This window comes from Apus apus, chromosome 10, assembly GCF_020740795.1.
Source record: "Apus apus isolate bApuApu2 chromosome 10, bApuApu2.pri.cur, whole genome shotgun sequence".
Lineage (NCBI taxonomy): Eukaryota > Metazoa > Chordata > Aves > Apodiformes > Apodidae > Apus > Apus apus.
The window spans coordinates 583,265-595,968 of NC_067291.1; positions in this window are offsets into that span (position 1 = coordinate 583,265).

The following is a 12,704-nucleotide window of genomic DNA, read 5'->3' on the forward strand; positions in this document are numbered from 1 at the left end:
TTCAAATAACCTTTTCCACTGGTCCCTTTGGGAGAAACCATGAGACTGGCAAAGGGGATGACCAAGTGTGGGATGATCCCTCCCCACGGGGAGCCCAGCAGGGTGCAGGCATCACCCCACCCTCCCCATGCCTCAGCACAGTGGCGGTTTTGGGGTGCCATGAAGAGGGCTGCACCAACTGTGACAACGGCCATGGTGTGAAACCATTGTGGCAGACTCAGGGATGATGCTGTGAGCTTAGGTGACATCACTCCCTCCCCCCTGATGACAGCCAGAAATGGCCAGACGATGGACAGATCCCAGCTCCCTTCCTAGATTCAGAGCCAGAGAAGCCAGGGAGCTTCAAAACTAATTTATCAAGCTTCTGAGGCCACATAAAAACCTTATTCCTGCCTGGCTGAGCTGTTTTAAATCAAATACATTGCTGACCCTGCGTTCATCCAGAGAACGGAGTCCCGAGAGCTTGAAATCCTGTTGGGTGCAACGTTAATGGGACGCAATACCCAGAGCTCGTTGTACTGGAAAGAGTGAATTGTGCTCAGGAGGAAAACTCTCCTTGTTCAAGACTGACCCCAACCGTCGCACTGGCAGGAAAGCTCTGCTGCACCGCCCGACGGCCGGAGCTGGCATCTCCAGGAAGAGGGGCGGGGAGACACAAAGTTAAGGAGTATTGCAGGTGAAATGGTCCCGTGTCCTTCCCCAGCAGGGCTTCACTGCAGAGTGGGCTGAAGGAGGCTGGTAAGGAGAATAACCTAGTTTTGCACTGAAATATTTGAAAATACATTTGAGCCCCCAAAATTTCACGTGTTAGCAGATGGGATTTAAATGCATCAGTCTCTCCATGACCACTGCCAGCAGCAGTGAGAGACATACCTGGTGTCACCTTCCTGGAACCAGAAACCCTCCTGGTCCACTCCTGCCATCTGTGCCCCTATGAGGCCATAAGAAGATCACACAGGAGTTGATATAAAGCCCATAAAGTGGAGGAAAGCACAATCACTAGTGGGAACATAGGGGACAGAGGACCAAGGGAGGGACAAAAGACCAGGTAATGGATAGAGTAACAAGTAACAAGGGCTACCTGGAGCTGGGGTACAGAAGGCGCAGGGTGGTTGTTGGGTGAAGATGAAGCAGGGTTTTATCCTGGGGACCCCCCTCTGCTGCACTGCTCCCCTCTGGCAGTGGGACAGATGGGTGCAGCCCCCTCAGTATGGCTGTCATGGATTTGCTCCATGGCAGCTCAGTGCCCAACACAAGGCAGGGAAATACCAAGCAGACCAGGAGCACTGCAAAAGAACAGACTGACCAAACGCCTGGAGATCCACCCCAGGAAGACACCCAGCTCACACCACAGCTGGCCAGGGGCCCAGACACGGCAGAGCTGGATGCTGCTCACATCCCACCACCCTGTGGCTGCACCCCCCGCAGCCCAGGGGGCCAACAGAGAGGGGCAACAGCAGCTTCAGGTCAAAAAGCCACTGTTTTTTTCACCATCACCAAGATAAACTCCTGCAGAAAAACCCTGTCTGCATTTTGCCTTTGCTTCACCCTCCTGATGCTGTTCCCTTCGGCTTCCAAGCAATCCCACACTCCTGTCCCGAATAAACCAGCCTCCCTGCATGATTCCAGCCCTGCTGCAACAGAAGAGGGCTGGAAATGCAGCGAGCAAGGCAGCCAGAAGGTGGTGGCTGAGCTGAATGTCCCCTGAAATACCGCGAAAAACCACAGGGCTGCGGGGCAAAGCGTGCCCAAGAGGGCTGCACTGGGGGACGAGCACGGGGCACTGCTCTCCCCACATTCCTGGGGCTCTTAGCAAGTCTTGGGAGAGATTTGCAGGACAAGAAACTCCAAAACACACCATTTGTTGATCAACTGAAGTCAGAACTTGGCAAATTGTGTTTAATGTGCTGTAAAAAAATGCTGGCAGAGCCAAGAACGGAACTTTAATACTTCCCAAGATACTCAGATTTTAGTGCTCAGAAGCAGCTCCTCACTTAATGAAAGGCAGGAAAATATTAAAAGGCACATGAGACATTTCAGCTGGTCCATAATAACCTGCCCCTTTTCCCAGCTTCACACAGCAAAGCTCAGCACAGGGCACAGCTGCCGGGAGCGGCGGCTGAGCAGGGAGCAGGGTGAGTAGGGGTGTTGGGTGCCCATGTCTCAGTGAGAGGCACATGAGGTGTGACCACAGGGACACATGGAAGGGGTGCAGCTGTGCACGATGCCGGCTGAGCTGGGGGTGTGGGCACCCCACGGACACCAGCTCCTCGTGTTGTCCCACGCCCCCTCGCCCAGCAGAGGGGAGGCAGGGAGCTGGGGTGCTGGTGCTCAGGTGCTGGGGTGCTGCTGTCAGCTCTGGTGGCAGCTCAGCCTCCTGTCCTCAGGCCTGTTCCCACGACCTGCTGCACTTCCTGTCCCTGGTGGCCGCTGGACGGCTCCGGAATGTGGTGGCGGAAGCGCTGGGATTGGGGTGGAAGGAGAGGCCAAGAGCTGGCCCTAGCCTGGGAATGGCCTCCATGCAGTGTTCTTCCTGGCCACGACACCCAGGGTGGGATCCACTCACAGCCAGGAATTGGTTTGCCTGTGACCCAACTCTGCAGATGGCACAGGAGAGCAGGTCTCAGGAAACGTGGTGTCAAGTGATTTCTCCTCAACATCCACGGCTGTGCCCCACGCAGAGCCGTTACAGGGCCTTTTGCAAAATGGCCAGGCTTGGCTCCAGCCCAAAACCACTTCCTCTCTCTCCCGAAGGGCCAGTTGAAGGGAGCACTCCAGGAGGCGAATGTTGGTGCTGCTGGTCTTGCAGTGCTTCCCAGCCCTTCTTCCAGAGACGTGCAGGAGGCAGACAGGGAGCAAGGATAGTTTCCAGTGGGGCTCAGCACACTGGGCACCAGAGCTGCCAGCAGCACCCATCTTCATTACATTGCCCACCACACACACCCAGGCAGGGCTATCTGAAAGCTCAAATCCAAGGCATTCAAGGGCCAAATTCCCTTTTAGAGGCTCCACAACTCCCTTTCACAGCACAGCATGTTTTCCTGACAGTCCATATTGCCTGTAATGAGGCTATTACGCCACAACCACCTGGTGTAACACCTTTATCCACACCCTAAACCTACAGGTGAGCTCCAGCCTCATGTGCACACTCAGCTTTCAGTATGTATTTGGAAATGGCCTCCATGAAAGTATCTAATGAAGGTTTTTGTCAGTATGACAGTCCAGCCATGCACCTTGTTTGGCTTTCCTGGAGAGAGGTCTCTGGAATTCTTTTTAGGTGTGGGCTCTTGAAGAAAAAAAGCATTTGGGTTCTCAGGGATACCTTGTGGTGGCCTGTGCACCAAGATGAATCCAGCTGGAGTCATTTGCAATGCAAAGGTGTTCCTCTCCCAAATTGCAAACAAAGCTGCACAGAGCCCAAGGAGGCCCTCTTCCTGCCGCCTCCTTGTTTCTTTCCTCTCTCCATTCTTTGTGCAAAGCTGTGTTCACGTAGCACTTCCCTGGAACATGGAGAACTGCAAGGTAATTGATATGAAAAGGTTTGGCATCTGGACGAGTTCTGAGATGACAAATCCTCACCCTGTTTTCTATTGCTGTTCTAACAATGCTGGAAAACACCACACAGCGCACACCCCTGCAGCGAGCACCTGCATGAGACAGGGCAGGCAGACACAGGGGAGCAGAGAACTTCACTTCAGGCATCCAGGAACACTCACGGGTGCTGTGTGAACAGAAGAAATGCACTGGAGACCCTCCTGTCCCACCTTGTGGGCACATGAAACCTTCCCCGCTGTGTCTCCTGCTCCCACGCGGGCGCACATCCTGCCTGGCATGCTGCGGACACGTGGTGACAATCCCCAAAAGCCTCTGTAGTCTTCTCTGCAAGATAAAAAAAGAGCCATCCATCATGTATTTACAAGAAAATTGCATGAGAAACCCAGGTTTTGCTTCCTTTCAACCAGTTTGCTGCCAGAGGAGATCAACCAGAGTTTGCTGCTACAGGAGATCTAACTGTTGAGCTTTCAAGTCTCTTATGAAGACAGAGCAGACCTTGGTCATAAAAGAGTTCACTCATCACAAACTGCCCTCCATCTGCTAAGTTATACTTTCAACTCCCCCAGAATCCAAGGTATTTCTTCCTCTCTACGTGCCCAAGAAGTGACTTCAGGGGTTGTTGTGAATAAAGAATGTAATTTTGTAACACTAAATTAAGTAACTTTGTAATAGTAAATTAAGTCAGATCTGAAAAACGAGAACACAGCAACTTTGAATCCATAGGAAAAGGTGTATTTGGTGGGTTTGAAACTGACAACAGAAAGGAAAGGGTTTTATCAGTTTCCCTAAGGAGGAGGTTGTTAAGTTTGTATCATATGAAGCAATTCAACTATCCATATTGTGAACAAATAATTGCCCTGCATTTCTTGGAAAAATATCCATCGAACCACAAAGTTCTAGAAGAAAAACACCTACATGAACATTCATTCATAATAAAATTATTCAGAGAACAGTTTTAACACTATTTGGAAAATACAAAGGGGCTCATCTGCAGAAAGTCAGAAACCTGAGGGTGAGCAGCCCCCTGGCTTGCAACTAAGACACTGTGGCTGCAGAGAGGAGCCAGAAACCATCCTTTGGCTCCCAGGCCACAAGCAAGACAGGCAGCTTTGCAGGAAGATTTTCTTCTATCAGCTCTTTGCCTCAGTTAGCAAATGATCCGGAGGGCTAACACCCCGCCAGGCTCAGCAGGGAGCCCCCAGCAATTTCCCTGAGCCTGCAAATTCCTTCAGGGCCACAAAAACATGAGCTTTATGAATCCAACAGCACAGGAACAGAAACACACCAAGCAGAAGCCTCACATGTGCAGAGAGCCATGGGAGAGCTGAATCCAAGCACACAGGTTTGAGGGGTTCTGCAGGGAGGTCATCTCCAGGCAGCGAAGTCCATGTTTGCACATGTGGCACAGAAAGAGAGGAACAGCATTACCTTTTCCAAAGGATGCAGCAGAGGTAGGATCAGGTTCTAGAAATCTCTGGATACCAGACCTCAAGTGAAGCCTCTGAGGGATCCAGTGCATGAAAACAGGCCCAGACACATTCTTATGGGGGTGTAGAATTGAGAAAAACAAAATTATTAAAGCAAATAGAGGAAGTGTTTTGCCTGGACAGGCCCTCAAGTGTCTCAGCTCTTTGTTTCCAGCATCTTCACTGCCAGCTCAAGGGGTGTCAGCAAACAGGCTCTCTGCAGATGGGAGCGAATCCTTGGCCCTGAACCCCCCGCGCTGCTCTGGACAACAGGCACACCAAGGCACTCAGCACCACAGCACAGTATCCCTGAGACCTGTCCCCAGACCACAGTACATGAGACTTGCTGAAGAACAGAACCAAAACCTGGGTGTCAGGCCCACAGGATGCACTTCAAGGCTAAGTCTGCCTAAATCTGTACTGCTAACACAATGGAAGAGCAAGGTTAGCCATGCTGCTGGTGTCACCACACCACCACACACCCTCTGCTCAGGGACTTTTGAGATGGCACTTTAAGAATTTCAGGTGTGCAGGGACTCCAGGTGGCCATTCCAAGATTTGTTCGTTTATGGTATAGCCAGAGGTTAAGACAATTCATACAAAACAAGCTCCCCCAAGACATAGTCCTGACTTCTTGTCACACTAAGTTTCTAAGAAGTCTCACTCAGATCCTGAGGAATGCCATGCCCAGATGCAAGGTTTTCATTTTCAGCGTGTCTTTGCAACTTGCAGTCAGCTTGTGCTCTTAAAAACACAGCTCCAAGATGCCTTTTGGATTTTTGGCTGGACTAGCAGTGGCTCCCATCATCACCGTGCCTTTTCATGCTGACACACCACTCAGACATCCTTTTCCACAATCCCATGGACGTATTCATGGGGACACATCCCTAACCACCAAAACCGCACAGAAAGTAAAACCAGCTTCCCAGCAAGTACAGAGGCAGCACCTGAGCCTGCTTTTAGATATGTTCCAGCAGCTCCATTCATCCTATCTCCCTGCGGTGCCTAAAAGAAGCCGAAACCAGACACCCCAGTGGCAACTGGTTTTCTCCAGGGACAACAAGCGGAGCTGCCTGTTCCTGGCTCACATGCAGATGACTAAAGAGAAGTGAAACAAAGCCTGCCATGCCCGTGTGAAATGAACAAGGGAGCGGAGATGTGCCAGAATAGATGAGCTCATTGTAAAAAATAATTGAAAGAGCTTTTACAAAATTCAATGCAAAGACTTAGGTGGATTCAGATGTGCTATGGGCCAGCAGTAAGACACCTCCTCACTGACTGTGTGCTTTCTGTTTGCTCTTTTTTACCCATCTGTCCTCAGATTTTCCTCTTTTTTGTCTCTTGGTGCTGCCCACCAGACCCTGTGCTGGGAGGCTTTATGTCCTGGAGCATGAGCATGAGCAGCCAAGGAAAAGAGCTAGGGTCACAGAGCAGCAGGGATGATGCAGAGAAGCAGCTCCAGGCAGGCTTCCTTCAGGGGAAACAGGCAGAGAAACACTGCAGCATTTCTTTTGACCAAGAAAGAAGGGATCTACTGAGCTCTGCTCCACCAGCAAGCGCGGCTCCCACAGGCAGGTGTTGCTGCCAGCTCTCGCTGACGCAGCCGGGAGCCACAGGCCTCAACCTCACACCTACATGTTCCAGTCTTTGCTGTGGGCTCTGCACTTCATGGCTGACTTTTTCCATCACACCCCATTCCCAGGTTCTGTTCAGCCGGGAGATCACAGGACTTTTTTCCGGTGTTTGATGGTAAAATCCCTGCCTGCCTCTCCAGGGCAACCTGTGCTTGGGGAGAATCATAGAGTGACAGAATAGTTTGGGTTGGAAGGGACCTTAAAGATCGTCTAGATCCAACACCCTGCATGGGCAGGGACACCTCCCACCAGCCCAGGCTGCTCCAAGCCCCATCCAACCTGCCCTTCAGCACTGCCAGGGATGGGGCAGCCACAGCTTCCCTGGGCAACCTGGGCCAGGGTCTCACCACCCTCACACTCAAGAATTTCCTCCTCATGTCTCACCTCAATCTCCCCTCTTCCAGTTTTCATGCCTTCCCCCTTGTCCTCTCCCTCCCTGCCCTTGTCCCAGGTCCCTCCCCAGCTTTCCTGTAGCCCTCTGGGACAGCAGGTTCATTAGGGGCTCGTGCTGGCATGTCTTCCATAGTAGCATCTTACCCCACGTCTGTCTCATCGATCCAAACAGAGCCCTCTCTAGTGTCTGCAAAGGTGTTGGGGCTGGCCAAGAGCAATATTCTGGAGTGCAGGGCTCATCAGTGACACACAGCTCCATGACAGACCCATCTCATGGTGGGCCACCACGTTATGTCACTAGCTCTCATTCCCCTGCCACCATCCAGCTCCTCATCCCATGCCAACATCCCCCAAATTCGTTCAGCAAGGGAACACCTTCACTTGGTGCTGATCCCAGTGGCATGAAGGAGGAAGTTATTCCTTGCCATGATGTCAGCAGTCTTTCTTCTGCCCATACCCTGGTTCAAGGCCTTCAACATGCCAGTTATCACCCAAGCTAAGCTTGCTGCTCAGCATGCTCTGAAACAAGATGTTCCTTGACCCGCTTTTCTCTCATCACTAATTCACACCTAGCAAGTTTTCAGCTCAGCTCATGCATGTACTCTGTACTGGCACCACTTAATGGCTAAAAAATTCTGGCAACGCTCATTAAAAAGGAAAGCCCTTGATGTCAGCAACGTGCCTTAAATCTGACCCCCAGATCCAGGCAGATCTGCCAAGGAATCAACTCGTCCCATTGGAAATACAAAGGAACAGCAGAAAAATGTATAAGCACGGCTTGGACAGAACCTCTTCCTTTTGTTACAGATGTGAAGCAGATACTAACCAAAGTGACACTAACAATATGACAGTTTAAACAATGAAAACACACTTCTGAGGTGGACACTCACAAGGAAACCTCAAGACATTATTTCAGTGACACAGCTGCACAGATAAACTGGCTTTAGGGAATTTATCCATCACTCACCTAGAAACAAAGGGAGCCAAAATCCCAGGTACACTTTTGGTCCTGCTGTGGCAGTAACACGATATAGACATGTCAGCACAGGAAGGCCAAACTGGCAGCGAGGCTGGGAGGACCAAGGTATGAAAACAAAATTCCCTGGCTGTGTTCATTTTTATTTTTCCCCTAGCAAAACAAGATCCTCATGTAAAGAAAAAAAAAAAAAAAAAAAAGAAAAAAAAAAAAAAGAGCAACCACAGAACAGGGGATTAAAAGGCTGCTGTTGAAAACATAATTACATTCCTGGATGGGTGTAGAGCTGTAGAAAGTTCTGAATGACACAGTGCTAAAGATGTTTTTAAATAACTACAGGGTATTAATCATAGAATCACAGAATCATAGGGGTTGGAAGGGACCTCTGAAGATCATCAAGTCCAGCCCCCCTGCTGCAGCAGGAACACCCAGGGCAGGTCACACAGGAACATGTCCAGACAGGTCTTGGAAGCCTCCAGAGAAGGAGACTCCACAACCTCTCTGGGCAGCCTGTCCCAGGGCTCTGTCACCCTCACAGGCAAAAGTTTCTCCTCATGTTGAGGTGGAACTTCCTGTGTTGTCATCTGGTGCCATTTCCCTTCGTCCTATCACCACTGAACAGAAACTGGCCCGTTCTTGACACCCACCCTTCAGATATTTATGGACATTAATAAAGTCCCCTCTAAGTCTTCTCAAGACTAAACAGCCCCAGGTCTCTCAGCCTTTCCTCATATGACAGATGTTCCAGTCCCTTCATCATCCTTGTAGCCTCTGTTGGACTGTTTCCAGCACATCCCTGTCCCTCTGGAACTGGGGAGCCCCAAACTGGACACAACACTCCAGATGTCCTCCCTTGACCTGCTGGCCACACTGTTCTTAAGGCATCTCAAGATGCTATTGGTTCTCTTGACCAGAAGGGCACATGGCTGTCCCATGGATAACTCATCCACCAGGACCCCAAGGTCCTTCTCCATGGGGCTGCTTTCTAGCAGGTCAACCCCTCATCTGTATCAGTGCCTGGTGTTTTTTCTCCCCAGGTGCAGGACTCTACGATTATTCTTGTTGAACCTCATTAGGTTCATCTTAAGTTGTTCTCCTGCCATCTTGTCCTTGCCTGTCTCATAGCATCTTCCATCTCAGGGCAGGTGCATATGAGCTGTGGGTCTTCGTTGCAACTAAAGTTTGCAAGCCTCTAAACCAGAAAGGTTGCAGATGTCATCTGTTGTCCATCTAGAATTTGGGATAATCAATCCCCAAAACCAGTGTGACAAACAGCAAAGCTATTCAGAAGTCCCCGTCCTACATCACACTGGCTGTAATTAACAACAAAAAAAAAAAGTCAAAAAAATATGGCACAACAGCACTTCTCACTGCCAAAACTCCAGGCAGGGCAAAAAAAACTGTTTCCAGGCCAGGAGAGGACATGGCAGGAATGGTTTTGCCAAAGAGCGAGGCAGCGCTGGCAGAACTGGAGCAGGGCAGGAAGGGCTGGCGCTCTGCTGGGCATCCTCTCGGGTACCAGTCACACGTGGAGCTGTGGGAGCTGGGAAGCTGCCTGTAAACAGCTTTTGTTTGAGAAATCAAACAGGACAGAAGGGTGACAGCTGAGCTGGGAGAAGGGCAGCAGCACCCGGCGGAGCCTCACTGGCAGAGCGGGGGCAGCACAGGGACAGGCACCAGGGCTGCCGCGGCGCTGCCAGCTGATGAGAGCCTGAGGAGAGGGCAGGCAGAGCGCTCTCTCTGCCGGAGTCAGAGTCCAAGATGGGTGTTTTGTAGCTCTGTAAAATACCGGTCTGCCCGGGGCCTGCCGGGAGCTCGCAGAGGGCAGGGGCAGCACTGAGCCACAGGCTGGCCATGCCCACAGCCTACCCAGAGCATCTCCCCCTCCCACAGCAGGGAACGGCCTCGCATGGCCAAGAAAGGCAAAGGAAGCACCCGCTGGGCTCTGCCGGCACCAGCACCCCAATGAACGGTGACGCCGTGACCTGGTCATCTCACCCAGCTTCACACAGCATCCCTGTGCCACCGCAAACCCACAGCACAGCCGCACCTCTCGGCACCGAAACCCTGGCAGGACTGCAATGACGACCCTCTGTTACTCTGAGCTGGATTATAATCTTCCCTCCGCCACATACAGGGGACATGGAGGCACAGAGCAAGAGAGTGACATGATGGGTGCCCCTAAAGTAATTGGGCAGGAGGTCTCAGTGATGCCCTCTGCGGCTTTGAGCCCCTCAGCTATCAGGACATCTCTCAGAGCACCCACCACCCTCCCCACAGGCAGAGACACCTGAACCAGCATCCCTCGGCAAAGCCTTTGAGAGCCACGAGCAGCAGCCAGAGACCTTGCACTTCACAAACTTTCCTCAGCACAGACGGGGACACAGAACACCACACAATTAAAAAAAAACACAAACCAACAAAACCTTCCCGGGGGATACAAAAATAATACCACATACATTCCAGCTTCCCGAACAACAATCGCCTGAGAAGCCGGCACTGTGGGAAAGTCTCAGCTCGTTTTTCCTGGGTATTATAAATAGAATCAGGGCTGCAAGCAGGGCTTTAAATGCAGAGGAAGGGGGAAAAGGCCATTTAACAGGCTCTGTTTGAACTCAGGCTCTGGCCAGCGTCCAGCTTTCTGCAGAACAGCTGGTCGCTTCCTGCCAAGCGAAGGCTGGTTGCTGTGCTGGGAAGCAGGAAGCCCAGGCTGAGGGCTGCCTGTCAGATCCTGGAGCCCACGGGCTCACCAGGGACATCACACCTTGGGCTGCCACATCTGTCACTCAGGAGCCCACTCCGCTCCCACGCGGGGCCAGGCCTGTGTTTGCCCACGTGTTTCAAACGCCAGCAGACAGACAGCGTGAGACCAGGAGAGCAGGTAGGTGTGAGACTTGCCCAGGACTTCAGCTTGCAGGGTTTGTATCCAAAAGGCCTCAAGAACTCTTCCAGCAAGGTTAGGAGCCCACGTGAAGGCTTTCAGTGTTTGTGAAGCTCTGTGGGACTGAATGCTGCAGGTTACTCACACTGTGGGGCTCTCCAGGCAGTGTGAGGCTTTGCCCAGGTGCCTCTTCCTGATGGATACGCTGCTCACCACAGGCCTTGCCATGGGAGCTCAACGTCCTGCTATCTGCACATTCACTCCTCCCTTCCTTGTTCTAACTCCTGCTCACCCAGGTTACTAGCTTGCAGTTCCCAGGCCACCTCTGAAGCACTAGCATCATACTTGAGGCAGGATATCACACATCAGAGCCAGCAGTTTGTCCTGCAGTGGCACCTGCCCTCTTCTCCCACCACTTAAAAGGAGCCAAAACACACCCCCCAAAAAAAAAAAAAGCTTTTCCATGTAACAGCCCCCCCAGCCTCTTCCCACTGTAAGAAACAACAGTTCAGTTTCCTGTCATGGCATTGTTGCTTGTCATCTCGCCTCAAGCTGCAAGACACCCACTCCGCACCTTTACTCCCAGCCTGGTGGTCCCCAAGGCCACCTCACAGCCCTGTGGACTGGGCACCTCAGGCACTGGGAACCCGCTGCTCCCTGCCCAGTCACAGACTCGTTTTGGTTGGAACCGACCTCTAAGGTCATCCAGTCCAAACATTACCCCAGCACTGCCAAGGCCACCACTAAACCACGACCCTCAGCACCACATCTACACGGCTTTTAAATCCCTTCATGGGTGGTGATTTCACTACTCCCCTGGGCAGCCTGGGCCAGTGTTTGACAAACCTTTCAGTGAAGAAGTTTATTCTAATACCCAGTCTAAACCTCCCCTGGCACAACTTGAGCCCATTTCCTCACTCGTTACTTGGGAGAACAGACCAGCCCCCCTGGCTCCAACCTCCTCTCAGGTCTCCCCTCATCTCCTGGTCTCCAGGCTGGACACCCCCAGCTCCCTCAGCTGCTCCTGCTCAGACTTGTGCTCCAGCCCCTTCCCCAGCTCCCTTGCCCTTCCCTGGAATCCCTCCAGCCCTTCAATGTCCCTCTTGCAGTGGGGGGCCCAGGACTGACCCCAGGATTTGAGGCGCAGCCTCGGCAGTGCCTGCTGCCCACACTCCTCCTGACACAAGCCAGGACGCCGTTGGCCTTTCAGGCCACCGCTGCCTCAGGTCCCTTTTTCTTTTGCTCTGGGCACTTTCCAGCCGCTCTGCCCCAAGCCTGGAGCGTGGCCCGTGCTGCGGCGACGCAGGGGCAGCCCCGGCCCTGCTGCACCCCGGGCACTGACCCCCCCGGCACTGACCCCCCCGGCACTGACCCCCCCCGGCACTGACCCTCCCGGGCACTGACCCCCCCCCCCGGGGCACTGACCCTCCCGGGCACTGACCCCCCTGGGGCATTGACCCCCCGGGCACTGACCCCCCCGGCACTGACCCCCCTGGCACTGACCCACCCCTGGGGCACTGACCCCCCTGGGGCATTGACCCCCCGGGCACTGACCCCCCCCGGCACTGACCCCCCTGGCACTGACCCACCCCTGGGGCACTGACCCCCCTGGGGCATTGACCCCCTCCCGGGCACTGACCCCCCGGGCACTGACCCCCCCGGCACTGACCCACCCCCGGGGCACTGACCCCCCGGGCACTGACCCCCCCGGCACTGACCCCCCCGGCACTGACCCACCCCCGGGGCACTGACCCCCCGGGCACTGACCCCCCCCCCGGCACTGACCCCCCCCCCGGGCA